General features: G+C 36.6%; 1 pseudogene across 1 annotated transcript; it reads right to left on the bottom strand.

Moving 5' to 3' along the window:
• Positions 1–797: 797 nt before the first annotated feature.
• Positions 798–1,892, bottom strand: LOC308430232 (septin-2-like; annotated as a pseudogene). The gene has a single exon. The product of its transcript is annotated as a septin-2-like (transcript).
• Positions 1,893–10,410: the final 8,518 nt, after the last annotated feature.

Raw genomic sequence — 10,410 nt, 5'->3', positions numbered from 1 at the left:
CAGCATAACCACCATCCACAGTATAAAGTCCTGGTAGTGAGTTTTCTCTACAGAGGTTTGAAAATTATCTGGCACCAGAATCCAGAGCTCTTAAAATTCAACCCTGAAATCCTGCTTTTTAAAAGCTATTTAAGTACAAACATGTATCTCATTAGATAACTCTTCTGTTCTACCTGGTTAACATATAATTGTGCAGATGAATTAACCGAATGAACTACAGCAGCAAAATTGGTTTTAGGTGTTCTGTACAAATATAAAGTTAACGGTGTGATTTCATTCTAATAAGTAAATGTCTTGCCACCAACTATGCACAACCACTTCTGTCACGGGTACATCATGTCCACCACACAGGAACATTCTGAGCAAACAGAAATGTCTAAATAGAAATCAAGAGTACTTGTCAGTGATTAGTCAGGCCAGCTATATCAAAAAAATTCACTATGAAGAATCTACATGTTGACTGAGCCTTAGAAATAAATTCTAACATTAGTGGTTCAGGAGGAATTAAAAAAAAAAAAGTCAAGAGTTTTCCTCCCAAAATTTAAAATGTAACATAACAATGAAATATAAATGTTAAAAGTACTTCATACAAAAGGGAGTTGGGGGAGGGAAGGAAGAAGGAAAAGAAAAAAAGAAAAAACCAAAAATTCAAAACAAAACAACTGAAATCCTCAGACACAGGTACTTCCGTGTGGATGGGCACCCTTCCACAGGGCTAAGAAACTTGATGCTGTAGCATTTATCAGGAAGACTTTTTTTTTTTTTATCCAAAGTGTTTCCGATATGAAAACTCCACCTCATACATGGTGCCCGAGATTCCCACTGTCACTGTCACCACCCTGCATCTGCATCTGCATCTGCACTTGCATCCTTGCATCTCTTGCATGCGGCGGAGCTCAGCCTCCTTTTCAAGCAAGATCTGGTCTTTATTCATGTCCTCATTCTCTACTTTCCTGCCGCCTCTCTTCAGCTTCTCAGAACGGAAGTTTTCTTAGTGAATATCTTGGGTCACTTCCTGTAGGTCCTGCATGTGGGTGATGAGCATTGTTCTCAGCTTCAGAAAGTCATTGTGTTCTGGGTTCTCCACCTCTACAACACATGGGTAGAGACGGCCTCTAACCTTCTTGCCTTTGGCTTCAATCAACTGGTTGGAGAAAATGGGATGCTGGCCTTGAGGAGTCTAGTCTGTTCCTTGAAGTCTTCATCTTCATCTGACTCTGCATCAGGTAAGTGATAGATTTTAATGCTATGCTCTTCAATTTCATCCAAAATCCTTTTCTTTAGCCGCTCACGCTCCTTCAGAGTCAGAGTGTCAGCTTTTGCAATAACAGGTACAATATTCACCTTATTGTGTATCGCTTTCATAAACGCAACATCTAAGGGCTTCAGTCCCTGTCCAAAAGGTGAAATGAAGTAGAAGCAACAATGTACCCTGTTATCAGTGATGTGCCGCCTGTTCAGTCCACTCTCATCGTGGAAGTAGCATACAAACTGCTCATCAATGTAGGAGATAATTGTCTTGAAACAGTCCCTGCAGTTGATAGCATCCCCAAAGGCAGGCGTGTCTACTACTGTAAGCCGCAGCTTCACACCCCGCTTCTCAATCTCAACAGTCGAAGCCTCTATCTGGACAGTTCTTTCAATTTTTTCTGCAGCTCCAGGTATAATTCTTTCTGGGTAGAGATCAGTCAGGAATAAGCTGTTTATGAGAGTTGACTTTCCCAGACCAGATTCACCAACCACCATCAGGGTGAACTCGAACCCCTTTTTCACTGATTTTCAGTGAACTTGATTGGGAAGATTTGCAAATCCAACATAGCCAGGAGTTTCTGGATTTAAAAACTGAGTTGGTTGTTGCTTAGACATCTTTCTTGATTTTTCGGTTTATCCGCTAACACCATGTGTGTGCTTTTGGGACTGAGTTACAAACAGCACCTGCACCACCAACAACTACTCTGAATCCGGCGAAGGCCTGAGTATTTCAAAAAGAAAGACATAACTCAGGCCATCCATGTTACCAGAATGCCATTGACTCACCGAATCCAGCTCAAAATATCAGGTACAAAGGCAGTATGGGAATTTCCCAAGTGCCAGGTACAAGAGAACACCCCCTGGGTCAAACCTGTGACAACCTGCCCCCCACAGCATAAGGAGGAACAAAGGTATGCTTTATCAGCTCCTGACTCGTCCACTTCAAAACTCAAAGCAGGGTGTGTTTCCCTCCCAATGCCTTGGCATGCAAGAAGGCAGTTCAGCTAACCCCTGGGGATTGGGGCTGAGGGAGCTTTGCTCCTAATAAGTTACCTCACCCAGGATGATATTGTCTAGTTCAATCCATTTGCTAAGAATTTCATGAAGTCATTATTTTTAATTGCTGAGCAGTATTCCACTGGGTAAATATGTTACATTTTCTGTATCCATTCTTCTGTTGAAGGATATCTGGTTTTTTTCCAGATTCTGATTATTATAAATAAGACTGCTATAAACACAGTGGAGCATGTGTCCTTGTTATATGTTGGAGCATCTTTGGGATACATGCCCACCTCAGGTAGTACTATGTCCAATTTTCTGAAGAACCACCAGAGTGATTTCCAGAGTGGTTGTACCAGCTTGCAATCCTATCAATAATGGAGGAGTGTTCCTTTTCCTCCACATCCTCAAAAGCATCTGCTGTTGCCTGAGTTTTTTATTTTAGCCATTCTTACTGGTGTAAGGTAGAATCTCAGGGTTGTTTTGATTTGCTTTTCCCTGATGACTAAGGGTGTTGAATATTTTTAGGTGCGTCTCAGCCATTGGATATTCCTCGGTTGAGTATTCTTTGTTTAGCTCTGTACCCCACTTTTTAATAGGGTTATTTGATTCTTTGGAGTCTAATTTCTTATGTGTGTAGGGTTTTTTTTGTTTGTTTGTTTGGTTTTTTTTTGTTTTGTTTTGTTTTTTTTTATATTGGGTAATAGCTTTCTATTGGATGTAGGATTTGTAAAGATCGTTTTCCAATCTTTTGGTTGCTGTTTTGTGCTTTCTACAGTGTCCTTTGCCTTACAGAAGCTTTGCAATTTTATTATATCTCATTTCTCACTTGTTGATCTTAGAGCTTAAACCATTGGTGTGCTGTTCAGGAAAATTTCCCCTGCATCCATATGTTTGAGGCTCTTCTCTACTTTCTCTTCTATTAGTTTCAATGTATGTAGTTTTATGTGGAGGTACTTAGACTTGAGCTTTATAAAAGAAGAAAAGAATGACTGGCCACCAGAACAATTTGTTGAAAATGTTGCCCTTTTTTGCACTGGATAGTTTTAGCTCCTTTGTCAAAGATCAGATGACTGTCGTGTGTGGGTTGATTTTTTGGGTCTTCAATTCTATTTCATTAATCTACTTCCGTGTCTCTGTACTAATACTGTACAGGTTTTGTTTTTTGTTTTGTTTTGTTGTGTTTTAGTGTCATTACCCTGTAATACAGCTTGAGGTTAGAAATAGTGATTCCTCCAGAAATTCTTTTATTATTGAGAATGACTATCACTGTCTTGGCTTCTTTGATATTCTAAATGAATTTGCAAATTGCTCTTTCTAACTATATGAGGTTGGAATTTTGATGGAGATTGCTTGAATGTGTAGACTGAGTTTGGCAAGATGGACATTTTTAATCCTGCTAATTCATGAACATGAGAGATCTTACCATCTTCTGAGATCTTCTTCAGTTTTTTTCTTCAGAGACATGAAATTCTTCTTCTACAAATATTTCACTTGCTCGGTTAGTCACACCAAGGTACTTTGTATGAGTTGTGACTATTGTGAAGTATGTTATTTTCCTAATTTCTTTCTCAGTCCGTTTATCCTTTGAGTAGAGAAGGCTATTATTGATCATAACACAGGCTTCAGCAGATAAAAGAAGATTGAAATAATACCATATATTCTATTAGATCACCACAGACTAAGGCTAATCTTCAATAACAATAAAAACAACAGAAAGTCCACATACACATTGAAGCTGAACAACACTGATAACTTGGTCAGAAAAAAATAAAGAAAGGAATTTAAAAAACTTTTAGAATTTAATTAAATTAAAGCACAACATACAAAAACTATGGAACACAATGAAAGCAGTATTAAGAGGGAAACTCATAGCTCTGGGTGCTTACATAAAGAAACTGGAGAAAGCATACACTATTATCTTAACAGCACACCTATAAACTCTAGAAAAAATGAAGCAAATACACCTAAGAGTAGTAGATGGCAGAATATAATACTCAGGGGTAATATTACCCAATTAGAAACAAAAGGAAATAGACAAAGAATCAACAAAACAGGTACTGGTTCTTTGAAAAAATTAACAAGATAGATAAACCCTTAGTCAGACTAATTAGATGGCATAGAGACATTATCAAAATTAACAAAATCAGAAATGAAAGAGGAGAGATAACAACAGAAAGTGAAGAAATTCAAGAAATCATCAGATCCTACTACAAAAACCTATACTCAGCAAAACTGCAAAATCTGGATGAAATGGACAATTTTCTAGATGGATACCAGGGATCAAAGTTAAATGAGGATCAGATAAACCATCTAAACAGTTCCATAACCCCTAAAGAAATAGAAGCAGTCATTTAAAGTTTCCTAACCATAAAAGCCCTGGAACAATGGATTCAGCGCAGAATTTTATCAGACTTTCATAGAAGACCTAATACCAATACTCTTCAAACTATTTCAAAAAATAGAAACAGAAAGAGTGCTACCCAATTAATTCTATGAAGCCACAATTATGCTTATACCTAAATCACACCAAGACCCAAAAAAGAAGAACTTCAGACCAATTTCTTTTATTAATATTGATGCAAAAGTACACAACAAATCACTGTAACCAAATCCAAGAATACATGGAAAAGATCATCCATCATGATCAAGTAGGTTCCTTCCCACAGATCCAAGGATTGTTCAATATATAGAAATCCATCAATGTAATCTACTATATAAATAAACTCAAAGAAAAAAAAACATGATTGTCTTATTGCATGCCGTGAAATCATTTGACAAAATTCAATACCTCTTTATGATAAAAGTATTGAAAACATCAGTAATTCAAGGCCCATACCTAAACATAGTAAAAGCAATATACAGCAAACCAGTAGCCAACATCAAACTGAATGGTGAGAAACTTGAAGCAATCCTACTAAAATCAGGGACTAGACAAGGCTCCCCAATATCCCCCTACCTATTCAATATAGTACTGGAATTCCTACCCAGCGCAATTAGGCAACAAAAAGATATCAAAGGAATACAAATTGGAAAGGAAAAAGTCAAAACATTACTATTTGAAGATGACATAAAAATAGACTTCAGTTACCCCAAAAATTTCACTGGAGAACTCTTAAATCTGATTTTTTTTCTTTTTGGTAATCTTTCTCTTTTCCAGACCTTTCTCAACTCTGGCCAAGAAGAGTCCTACATATTTATTGTTATCTACTTTTTATGTCACCACTTTGCCTTTAATTATTTCTCTATATTCAGTAACAAAAAATATGTTCCAAATTAATCTTGTTCATTTCCTTCTTCCAGACCTGAAATCAGCAGTTTCTCAAGGAGTCCTGGATCTTTTTAATGGGTAATATATTTCTTTTAAACCACAGCCTAGTTAGCAAGAGCATTCACTGGTTTTTGGTATTTATTGCTTCGAGGGTTTTAGTGGAATAATTGAGAAAATGTGTATTTTTAAAAAGTAAATATTATTCCCAGGCTCAGCCTGATATTCTCACCAATTCAGACAAAGAACCCAGTGTTTCTACTGCCTTGGTTTCTGTATTTTATTAAACCCTTTTCATTTTTCTTGAAATATCTTGGTTCATAACAACATTTATATATATATATATATTTATATATATATATATATATACACCAATATATACATACATACACATACAGACACATATATATGTATATATATATATATATATATATATATATCAAACTGCCAATATTAATATTTCCAGAGATAAAAATTCTGTTGAAATATTTAGAAGTCTTTGTGGTTTTGCATTTTTTTCTTTGACTGTACAGTCAAATTTTTGTTTAAAGTCAGTTGAAATGAAGCTTCCCCATGCCTGCCCCTCCAGATGCAGCTAACATAGATGATTTGACTAAAGTTCTTTTCCACTTTGGTTTTATGATTGTTTGTGCTGTATTTAATGCTGTAGCTAGTGCGTGGCTATAGTCAGGATGATATATTTGGTATATTTGGTACAGTTGGCTTTAGAGAAGTCTTTTCCATATATCATCTTCTCACATTCTTCAAACCCTTATGGGTAACATGATAATTAAGTTTTAATTCCATATTAAAGTGCAACACTAATAATGTAATAAATATGTGATCATGGGCCAGAGAAACTCTCACTGGGTAAGGGCTCTCCGTATTGAACCTAACAAATGGAGGTAAATCTTTGACACCAGAATGGAGAAAGGAGAGAATCAAGTCCCACAAGTAACTCTGACCTCCACGCCTGTTGTCACCTCAGAATCTCTGCCTCATGATAGAACTAGGAGCAGAAAAGCAGGCATATATATTAGGATTTTTGTCACAGTGACACACAAAGTAATTAATACTGGTTTAAATTTTCCAGGTGTGTCAAGAATATGGCAGATGAGAATGTTTTAATTATTTGTGTCTGCATGTGCATGTGTCACAGTATGCTTGTAGAGGTCAGAGAACAGCCTGGGAGACCTTGTTTCTCCTGTATCTTAGGCATCGAACTGAGCTCAAGCAAAAAAGTGTTTGATTCCACTAAGCCATCTTACCAGCCCTAAATAATATTTTAAAATTAATTTTAATTGATTCATAAAATCATAAAAATGCCATGTTAATTAGTACCGTGTGATGCCCCAACACATACATATTATAGATAAAATATAATGTTTATACTAAATTAAAAATATAGTTGTCCTCAAACATTTGTATTTTTCTTTATGGTAAAATGTTCAGTGAATATATAATATTATTAAAGTATAAAGTTCAAAAGATAAAATATCTATTATATTTTATAATATAAAAGTAAAACGGATATAAATATCTATTATATTTATAAATAGATATAAATGTGTATGTGTTACATAAAACATATCACTAGTAAAGCTTATGTCTTTAATAATTCTTAAGGAACCAAAAAGCATCTGAAAAGCCAGGATTTTGGTATCAGTCAGTTTGGGTTTAAATAGTAATCCCACCTGTGGTGCCTGTACCGAAAACAAATACTATGAATCAGGCAAAGGTCTGAGGATTTGAAAGAAAGACACAGATTAATTACTGTGTTACCAGAATAAACAGCTTTACTCTCTTGGGCTCTCAAGATACACAGCTACAAAGGCAGTATGCAAATTCCCTAGGTGCTTGGCAGAAGCAACACCCCCTGGGGTGAGTCTGTAACCTGCCACAGTAAAAACAATAGGAACACAGGTGTGAATCAGCTTGTGACTGGGCAGTCTAAATTTGAATGGCATACAAGTGTGCAGTTCAGCTAACCCTTAGCTGATGAGGTGGGCTTGGCTCCCAACAGAACATCTTTGATCAAGGGTCAGAGACTAAAGTATTATGAACTAAGAAATCAAAGTATAATGCTAAGAAAATATGCTTAATAGCATAGGAATTAGAAGAACATTACTAAAAACAAAATTTAAGTTTTCATTTATTCTTTGAAAATTTCATATATGTATATGATATATTTTGATTATATTTATCCTGACTCCTTACACTTACTTCAATACTTCCTAGTACTCCCTATTTTCCCAATTTAGTCTCTTCTGTTGTTCCATTTATAGCCAACTACTTCTAATTAGTGCATGCATATAGGGCCATTCACTGGAGCCTGGGCAACCTACTAGTAGCCAAACTCCTCAAGAAAACTGATTTTTCTCTCTTGCCAAAAGGGACCCAGAAGCCAACACTGTTAAGAGTTCTTCAGATCGATTGGGGTTTTGTGAATCTTTCCTGGGAAATGTGGTGTAATGTTGACTTGATTTTGTTCAGGTTTTGCGCAGGCAGCCACAGCTGCTAGAAGTTCAGGAGCATAATAATCCTATAATGTCTGGAAGACACTTTTACAGCATGTCTCCCTTTTTTCAACTTAATCCAGACCTCTGTGCTGGTACTATACCTCAGTCTTTGATCCTGGGTTTGGAAATGGTCTCACATTGGGTCCCTTGCTCTAATACATCAAGTTTGTCTTATACCACTTGTATCAAGTTTGAATTTGTGAATCCAGGGTAAAATGATTGTGCATTATCAGAAAAGTCCCTGTGAGAACTTTTGTAAAAATAGGTCTCCATTTCCTGCTTGCCCAATTAAGGGAGTTGAATGTGGAGCAAGGGGATATGTATCTCTGACAAGCTCCACATGATGGTGCCAGCATCCTCTTGGGGCCTCTTGAGAAACCTTAAAGTGGATAGATAGACAATTGAGTCTTGAACAAAAATAAGACCCAATACATGTGTAAGAATATGAGAATGGAAGTGCAGTTGAACAACATCTAGCATTTAGTAGGTGGCTGTTATTGTTTTCTGAGTCATTATCTCTGTGGGTTAGGTATAATTGTGTTATTAATAGTCTCATTTTGGTTATTAGAAAATGGAAGCATAGATAACCCACAGAGATTACCAGATGTCAACCAGCTGAGTTTCAATTCTGGTTTCTCTAACCCCAGAATAAACTCCTGGTGCCTCAGGCTAAGGCCTTTAAGACTATATCATACTGAAGCAAGGGTGTCTCGGATTTGCATGTTCAGAAATGCTTTTGTTTTTCCTTCTGTGAAACTACTATGATCAATGTGGGCAGACTGTTATTTCCATTTACTCTACAGTAATCCATTGTGGGAAGATTTTCTCAACACAGATAAACTAGCAATTTGCAGCTTTGGAAGTCACACAGTTCTCAATTCCCAGATCTGTGAAGAAGAAGACTTAAATGTACTTAAATGCTTCTTTCACTGTAAACATTGATGCTCTTTAAATTTGAGAGAAGCCACTCACATTCACAAAGAATTGCCAAGGACTTAGAATCTTCACTCTGTGTATCCTACAAGCTATAATCCATGGACACTGAAAACTGTACCAGAAACTGTAGCCATAAAAAAGGGAATAATACAGTTTTAGTAGAAAATGTCATCAGTTTAAAGTATGTAGTATTTTCTGAAATGGTTGCTCTGAAGTGATTTAGCACGGGATATGAGGCACCCAGATCTGTAAAAGATAGAAGCACTTTTTACTCATTATAATTCTATTCTGTCCTCTAGAGATACTGTACATCAAACAATATCCAGTCTTCTCTTACCTAAAGGTTGAAACCAGGGAGATACTCATAAGAAACTCCAAATGCAAACATATCTAGAAGCTAGACTGCTTCTCTTGGTCATGACCTACATTACTAGTAAAAGCTGATATTTTCCTGTACTTTGTTGCCAATTTCATTAGTAACACCATGTTTGGAAACTGCTGACAATATGTATAAACAACAAAGAGACTTTGTATAAAGATTCAGACTTCCTTCCCAGTGAAGACAACACAGGAAGTGTGTCTTGCATGCATCATGTTTATGAAATGGCCACCCATTGTAAAAGCAGATTTACAGTGAATGTAATGTGTGTGATTGAGGTCTGGCAATCATCATGATAGTCATCATGTATAAAAAAGGGAAAACCATAAATGTAAAAACTAAGTATGACTTAAAGAACAACATTCCCCTTGAAAAGACTCAGATATTTTCTTACTACTTTTTTTCATTTTAATATTTACTTTTTCATTTTATTTATTTACTTATCAGAGTGTTTTGCATGTTTTAAAGTATGTGCTGCACACTGTGACCGGCAAACTGAAAGCCCAGAGGAATCTATTTGATTACATAGAGTATGAGTTAAAGACAGTTGTGAGCTGCCTTACAGATTCTTGGAATCAAATTTGGGCCTTCTGAAAGACTAGCAAGTGCCCTTCATGGCTAAACCATCTCACTGTGGGGCAGTTCGCAGGTAGTGAAGCGTACCCTAGTTTTCGGTGGAGATAAGTGAAGCTAAGGGAAGGTTGGTGCTTTCTAGTCTCCTGAGAAATCAGGCCCCTTCACGCTGCCATAAGCACTTCACTGTCCCGGTAAAGTGGGGTAAAGTCTCATGGCAGCAGCGGAAATGGGGACAAGTCGGACCCAGCAACGGAGGCATAAGAAGTCACTCCCATTCCCTGACCAGAGATTTCTGTGTGAGGCTTCCGGCACCCAGCCATACCCAAAATTCTACATCCAAATTTTATTTTTAAAATATTTGTATTTATTCTTCAGAATTCCATACATGTATTTAATATATTTTGATCCTGTTTACCTCCAACTTTTGTTTTAATCTTCTAATAATTGAATCCAGGACCTAATACTATGTGAGGCAAGTGACC

This window comes from Micromys minutus (genome assembly GCF_963924665.1).
Source record: "Micromys minutus genome assembly, chromosome: 15".
Lineage (NCBI taxonomy): Eukaryota > Metazoa > Chordata > Mammalia > Rodentia > Muridae > Micromys > Micromys minutus.
Note: the sequence above shows the minus strand (reverse complement) of the source record. Positions and strands in the feature narration are given on the sequence as shown.